Source organism: Ciona robusta, unplaced genomic scaffold, assembly GCF_009617815.1.
Source record: "Ciona robusta unplaced genomic scaffold, ASM961781v2 AP042737.1".
Taxonomy (NCBI): domain Eukaryota; kingdom Metazoa; phylum Chordata; class Ascidiacea; order Phlebobranchia; family Cionidae; genus Ciona; species Ciona robusta.
The window spans coordinates 539,622-546,625 of record NW_028323116.1 but is presented as its reverse complement, the minus strand read 5'-3'; the positions used below and the strand labels follow the sequence as shown (position 1 = coordinate 546,625).

At 35.3% G+C, this 7,004-nt stretch overlaps 2 long non-coding RNA genes across 4 annotated transcripts; one reads left to right on the top strand and one right to left on the bottom strand.

Moving 5' to 3' along the window:
* The first annotated feature begins 3,704 nt into the window (after positions 1-3,704).
* LOC149724302 (uncharacterized) lies at positions 3,705-4,575 on the top strand. The gene is made up of 2 exons (XR_016386733.1): positions 3,705-4,282; positions 4,379-4,575. It is a non-coding gene; the product is annotated as an uncharacterized LOC149724302 (long non-coding RNA).
* A 676-nt stretch (positions 4,576-5,251) lies between these two features.
* On the bottom strand, positions 5,252-6,934 carry LOC149724301 (uncharacterized). Of its 3 annotated transcripts, XR_016386731.1 has the most exons (5): positions 6,325-6,934; positions 5,877-6,269; positions 5,710-5,817; positions 5,461-5,641; positions 5,252-5,329 (listed from the first exon to the last, which is right to left on the bottom strand). It is a non-coding gene; the product is annotated as an uncharacterized LOC149724301 (long non-coding RNA). The 3 variants fall into 3 exon arrangements; XR_016386730.1 differs by having other exon boundaries at positions 5,461-5,817; XR_016386732.1 differs by lacking the exons at positions 5,461-5,641; positions 5,710-5,817 and having other exon boundaries at positions 5,908-6,269; positions 6,325-6,897.
* Between the last annotated feature and the right edge of the window lie 70 nt (positions 6,935-7,004).

The window sequence follows — 7,004 nt, the reverse complement described above, 5'->3', positions numbered from 1 at the left end:
ATATTAAAATGTTTGGTTTTTTTCGTAAACGCGCAGTTTTTGTCTGTCATGCCAATTTACTGTCTTTAAATATATTTTTTGCTGTTTTAATTAACAGGGTGTGGCACTTTCTTCAGTGTTTTTTAATCGCCAGCCTTTTTGGGCACCTGCCTTTCAAAGGCATTGTCGATGCTGCTCGCTGTTATCATTTAATAGTATATGTGTTTTGGCATCAAGACAGTTACAACGCCAAACAACGCGCCCCAACCCAGTGGTCACGTTACAAATGTGGCAACTCGTATGCTGGCACGAGCTGTATAAAATAGAACACTCGTGTTATAACGACTTTCGGTACTCTGCCATGCGCCACGAAAGTAAAAAAAAAATGGTAGGAAGAAAAAATAAATTACAGGAAAAATAAGTTACACCACAGAGGGATCAATAAGTTACGTTTATGTAGTTTTGTTACAACGGTCGGCTATATTAATTTTTTGTAGACTTGTAATTACTTTCATCGCGGCAATATATTTTCTCCAAATTACTTTCATATTTTCAGAATGTTTCTTTTAGTTTTGTTTTTTTTACCATTGCACATTGGTTAGCTCGCCTGCCTGTAAAAGAATATTAGTTCCTTTATGTCATTATGAGTGAGGGTATTTTTTGAGAAAAAACATAAAATTTAGTGCTCTAACCCAGTGGTCAGTTACACCAACCCCAAAGTAATATGTGGGTGACACGTCAGCCAGCACAAGGTGTATGAAACAAAACACTGTTATTGCTATAACGACTGTCGCCGCCACACTCGGATAAATAAGTCCCATTCCGTATGTTTATGTACCAAAATAATACAATTGCTGCTTTATATATATTTAGTAGATGTTTTTTCTACAGTTCACTCATAATAGGTTGTTACGGCATAATGTTGTTATTGTAGCTTAGCAACAACAATTTTGGAAAGTCCCAGTCGCCATTGCACGTGTAGTGTGACACAACAATCGTTTGTTTGATGTGCTTTGTCGACCTCCCACGCTTGAGATTAGCCAATCAGATGTCAGTATTAGATCACGTGGGTTTCTTTACGTTAACCATACTCAGGGCTCAATGAAAACAAGAGAGCTAATTGCGTGAACAAATTTGCGGTACGCAAACAATTTAAACTTCAAACAAAATTCTTTGTGACGTAAGATACTTCATTGTCGACCAACAATTGCCACTTCAGCGGCAAATCATGTTGAAAATTTGTCCTACCGATGTTCCTACTCACTTTTATATGAGTAATATCACTGGTTCAGTGGACAAGAATGGACATACGGATTGCGTGTAGTGCTATACAAATATTACAAATACGAATTATCTCGAAACTGCATTCCATAGTTATTCATTCATAAAATACGATGACAATTTTAGCGGCTATTTACGTCCAATATTATTGCGGAAGAAATAGATATGTGACGTAATTCAATGGACACGTGGTGTTTTCACACGCCATAAATGAATTAATGTAACCTATTTATCCTTGAGTGGCGGGGCAACCACAGTGGTATTCCGTTTCATACACCTCGTGCCGTTTACGAGTTACTGCATATGTAACTTTGTGGGTGATTATGTTTTTAGTTTGGTTGACATTTTAGACAATCCATTATAGTGACCACAGGGTTAGAGCAATTGTCGGTAAGTGTCTTGTTCAAGGACACACACGCCGTATTGTCCAAGGACACACAGGACCACAACGTAATATTATAAGCCTTGAACTCTCCCAGTTTCCGACGACGCCGTACGTTACATATCATAAAAGTAGCTTTTTAAACCATAAATCAATTATGTACGTGCCCAATGTCAAGTTACGAAAATAATATACAAAACGTTTCCATAAAGCCATGTTTCATTTTACAGATATAGTTATACTACATGTTATTATAATAAAACTAAATCCAAAACATACGACTAAAAAAATTAAAAATCCATAAATTGAAATACTCTTTGTTACGTAGTAGTTCGCATTAGTGCGTCACACATCGTTATAACTTCGCGCTTAAATTTAAACTAAATTGACACGTGTTACATGTTAAATGTCTAAAACCGTGATTTTCCGTAATTAAAACAACAAATTAACGATTTGTTTTGCCTGTACGTGATATATACTTAGCACAAAAGGTCCGTACGAACGACATATACACATTTCTGCACTTACGTTTAAATTTTAATCCCCAAACGTTTGCTTTGAAAAGAGTTTAAGATTTAATCAAATCCACACAAAATGTCGTTGCTAAAAATAAAATATTTAAAGCGTTAGAAGAAATTTTCATTGCGAATAAAAACGGGCAAAAAAGTTTTTACGGGGCTTGAAAGTTAACAAACATTCTTATAAATATTAACTTTACAGTAAACGCTCTTGAGGTTATAATTAGCTTTGCTTGTTGTTAAACATTAAATAAATCGTAATAGGTTCGGTGTATTTGCTTACAATGTTGCGCCAAAGTTACCTACAGAAGTGAAATATACACCTTTTTAACCTTTGTGACGTCACATAGGATAGTTTTGCAGGAATTGCAGCGTTGTAGCTAAATGTGTTTTTCCCCTTGTATACGTTCTATATATGTACACGTGTATACAGTTGTTGTATATAGACCTATATACAGGTTTTATATGTGTACTTGTATGTTTTATGTATGTAGTATGTACAGTCTGTATGCCTAAATGTTTGTCTTTGCTCAAAGAGTCCGTATATATGAACAATAGGTATTTCCAGTCGCTGTTTTAAGTCAAATAACACGCCAAAAATGCGGTTAATTTGATCATAGACATAATTTGAAACTATACATGTATAATCAAACATTACATTTTCACGTAAAAAACACCGACAATTTTCAAGTCGTTTGTACATTTTTTTTAATCCCACAACTGTCTTAATGATTAATGATTTATCGCACCCAAATTACGTTGAATATTTTTATCTCGAATTTTTCGAGCTCCAACCCATTAATAAAACAACCGCACTTAATCATCGAACAATTACCTGTGTTACGTCAATATAGATACAGTTTCTCTGCACCAGGCGCCGTCACATCGTATTTCTTGGAAATTCGCACCTGAAAACCGGTTACGAAAATTACCTGGTTTCGCTAAACATGCACCGAAATAACTTGTACGAATAAAAGGCATGCACCGCATATCTTAACAGCGATCTACGCGCGCGTTTCGGCCTCCTATTGTTTCGTAACAATCGTCGACGTGTTTTTATGATGCACCGGTGTTGTGACGTCATGAATTCGCAGGATTTAGTCAAAATATGAAATATTCTTATTAATATATTTTCTCTCCAGTTTTAATTTTTAAACGATAATTTTTATGTTTGGTACATGGCGTTTAATATTAGTCATTTATACCTAAAAATCACGCTCATGAGAACACCATGTGTGTCCAGTGTTTAAGAATAAACCAATATTATAACTTGACAGCGAACATGAGGTATATGAATATACCATGTGTGTCTGATGTTTAAGAAGATTCCCATATTATAACTCGACAGGGTACACGAGGTGTATAAAAACACCGTATACGTCAGCTGTATGGCTAAAATGCATGTATGACCAAAGTAACGCAAATTTACATAAGAGAGAGTACAAGTTACGAATAAAGTTGCTCTTTGGCGTCCTCACCTGGCTTCAACAACAAACCATTTCCACAACTACGCGTCGCTCGCGAGTTATATTTACAGAACGACTGCATTTATGACGGCATATTCCTAAAACGGGGCTTTGTCGTAAACATGCATATTTTGCACATTTTATTGATATGTTGTTTTGCACTACGTTTCGAAGTATGAACCCTCCCACCAAGACTTACTATTCGGCAAAAAACATCCGGTCAAAAGTTAAAACAAGAGCAAAACAGACCGAACCCACACGTTTTGAAACTTAAAACCTCATCTTGAAACTAACGTGTAAGCATAGTATACTGAAGTGATAGTACGCTAACGAGACCACGTGACCACTTTTCACGCATGAGTGCACAGTTGCACTTCGCCCGACAGTTCAGCCAGACAGTGCAGTATAACAGTGCAAGGCAGAGTCCGTATATAAGCATTTTTATATGTTTATATACGGAAAAGGATCGCGAAAATTGTTGTATAATGTACAGTGACACATTTTTAATAGTTTAGCGAATTTGACTGATTGTTTGCGTAAAGAAATTACATTTGTAGCCAGATTGGAAATAATCATCATAGAGTAGCATATATACAATGGCCTCTGCTTAAACGAAAGTTTTCTGGACGACCTATTTGCTGATTCACTAACCACAGGTAGCACCAGATATAAGAACTTTACAAGTAAAAATCTCAGAACTTATGCATTGAGTTCTGATCTGGCAGATATTCAACCCACTGTAATTATTGAAGATTTCGGAAACAATTCTAATGCAATTATTGACATGATGGAGAAAGTGCCTGGACTGCTGAAATGCCCATATGCAGACTACCTGTATGTGCTCCAGCAAATCTACGTTCTTGCTGTGAAGAAAACACACAAAAATCCAAGGGAAATTGATTTTAATGCAGTGTTTCATAAAATATGGGAAACAACATTTATGAAAATATTTATCGATCATTTGCTGGATATACATGGTGATAGGGATGAAGAGGACAGCAGTTAATGTAGTATTTTTAACTAAACAGGAGCATATAAAATTATAAATAACACAATTATCGAGAATGGTCACGAGGTGTATGAAACAGAACACCTGTGTTATAACGACTGTCGTTTTCCCGGCACACATTTGTAAATATATGAACGCTTATATTTTATTTTAACACATTGCTTTATTTTTTCTTTGTTCTTTTCCTGCCCTTTTATTATTCTTGTTTGAACTGTATTTCGAAAATTTTATTATAATACCGACCTTTAAAAAAAGAGTTTTGCTCTGGGTGCGATCAGTTAGTGCAGTATAAATGTTTTATTTATTATTCAGCTTATGCTTATCATGTGTATACAGTTTAAGAAGCGAAAAGTTATCCATAAATTTAAATAGCCTTTTGCCTCGACTGTGTCGATCTGTCCTGCTATCCTACCCAATACATCATTTCTCAAGTTTTTTTTTGATAAAGCAGGACAGAGGCCCTTCCTTGAGATCAATATTAGGATTATAGAATAAAAAAAACGGTAAAAGAAAAAAAGTTACAACTTTTTCTTTTGGGCATCGGAGCATCACATACAGTGGTCCACATATTTTTGGTTCCGAATGTGGTGTTCCCACCTTTAATTTTTTTGATAACTTTTCTTTGGGTATAGTGTGCAACAGAATATCCAAACTGATGTATATCTGGGTCTTGCATTCGTCTGCCCATTTCACGCTAAATAAAAACATTCTAATTAATATAAAAATATTTGACAGAAAATGGGTACTTTGATATATCATTTTGTTTCACATTCATAATTGATGTTTATTTTAAGAATTTGGGAAAATTACTGACATAAAACTCACAATGTTTCCAAAAAGTGCTTCGAGGGGATCTTGAGTAAAGATCCTGGACAAATGTAGCGATTGGTCTTCAAAAGACGCTGTACTAGGGCTATAAAATTTCTGGTCGTAAATATTAGACCAATCAGTGTGGGACTAGCCATTAATCGCTTATTTTCCCCACGATGATTTCTTCAACATCTTTCTACAGAATAGGTTAGGTGGGCTATATAACTTTTCATACAAGAATTTTTATAAATCAAAAAGTCTTACTTTCCAATCCAATAAAAATTCTATGAAACTCTTTAGTTTCAGTATCCGTGAATCGGACATACTGTATATAGCATGATTTGCCTTTGCGTTTTTATGATTTCAAACCACCTGTAATAACAGGTCATTTATCAAATGCCTGGGAACTTTGTAAATTTACTGTAACTTACTCAGTAACATGAGCCACAAACATTGCTGTACCTTCAGCTCCCTGGACAGAATCCAAGTTTTTTGCCACCTGTAAACTGAAGATATCTTTCGCCAGCTTAAGATTCATCTTAAAAGATAATAAACTTGTTTTTAAAACTCCAAGTACAATATAGAAGGTGCAAGTTTAAAACACCATTAGTCACACAAATGGAAATTGCATGTTATTAAATATCTACTTTGGAGAAAGGATTTAGATGAATATGTGTCTTTGTTAAACGTGTTCGAAATAACAACATGGTTGATTGTTCTTGTTCGTATAGCTGGTCAATATGTTGCCATAAAATATCCATGCCTTTATAACTCATCAACCGAGTACCAGTAAAACCCGATGAACAGAGTGAATTTCTTACAGTCTGCAAAAAAATATTTGAATATTAAAAATTAGAAATAAGAAAAAAAGTAGTTTACCTTAAGCAAGTGTGGTGGATCGGAACAAAGAAATATAGGCCGTTCTTCTGAAAAGGGATTTGGGGCAACCAGAACAGAATCGTAATCCATGCCCCCAGTTGAACTTATCTGCTGGATCAGAACTCAATGCATAAGTTCTGATATTTTTACATGTAAAGTCCTTATCTGGTGCTGCCTGTCAGAGAATCAGCAAATAGGTCGTCCAGAAAACTTTCGTTCAACTCTTCTTGGACATTAATATCTTTAGAACACTGTGCAGTACTGGATGAAGCAGAGGCCATTGTATATTATAAGCTATAGCTATTCTATGATGATTATTTCCAATCTGGCTACAAATGTAATTTCTTTACGCAAACGATCAGTCAAATTCGCTAAACTATTAAAAATGTGTCACTGTACTTTATACAACAATTTTCGCGATCCTTTTCCGTATATAAACATATAAAAATGCTTATATACGGACTCTGCCTTGCACTGTTATACTGCACTGTCTGGCTGAACTGTCGGGCGAAGTGCAACTGTGCACCCATGCGTGAAAAGTGGTCACGTGGTCTCGTTAGCGTACTATCACTTCAGTATACTATGGTGTAAGAGTAAAGCTGTCGTTTTCTAAAAATAGACCTGAACAAAATACTTTTAAGCAAATTTTCGAAATTGCTTCGTTTTCTATGTGGGTGGTG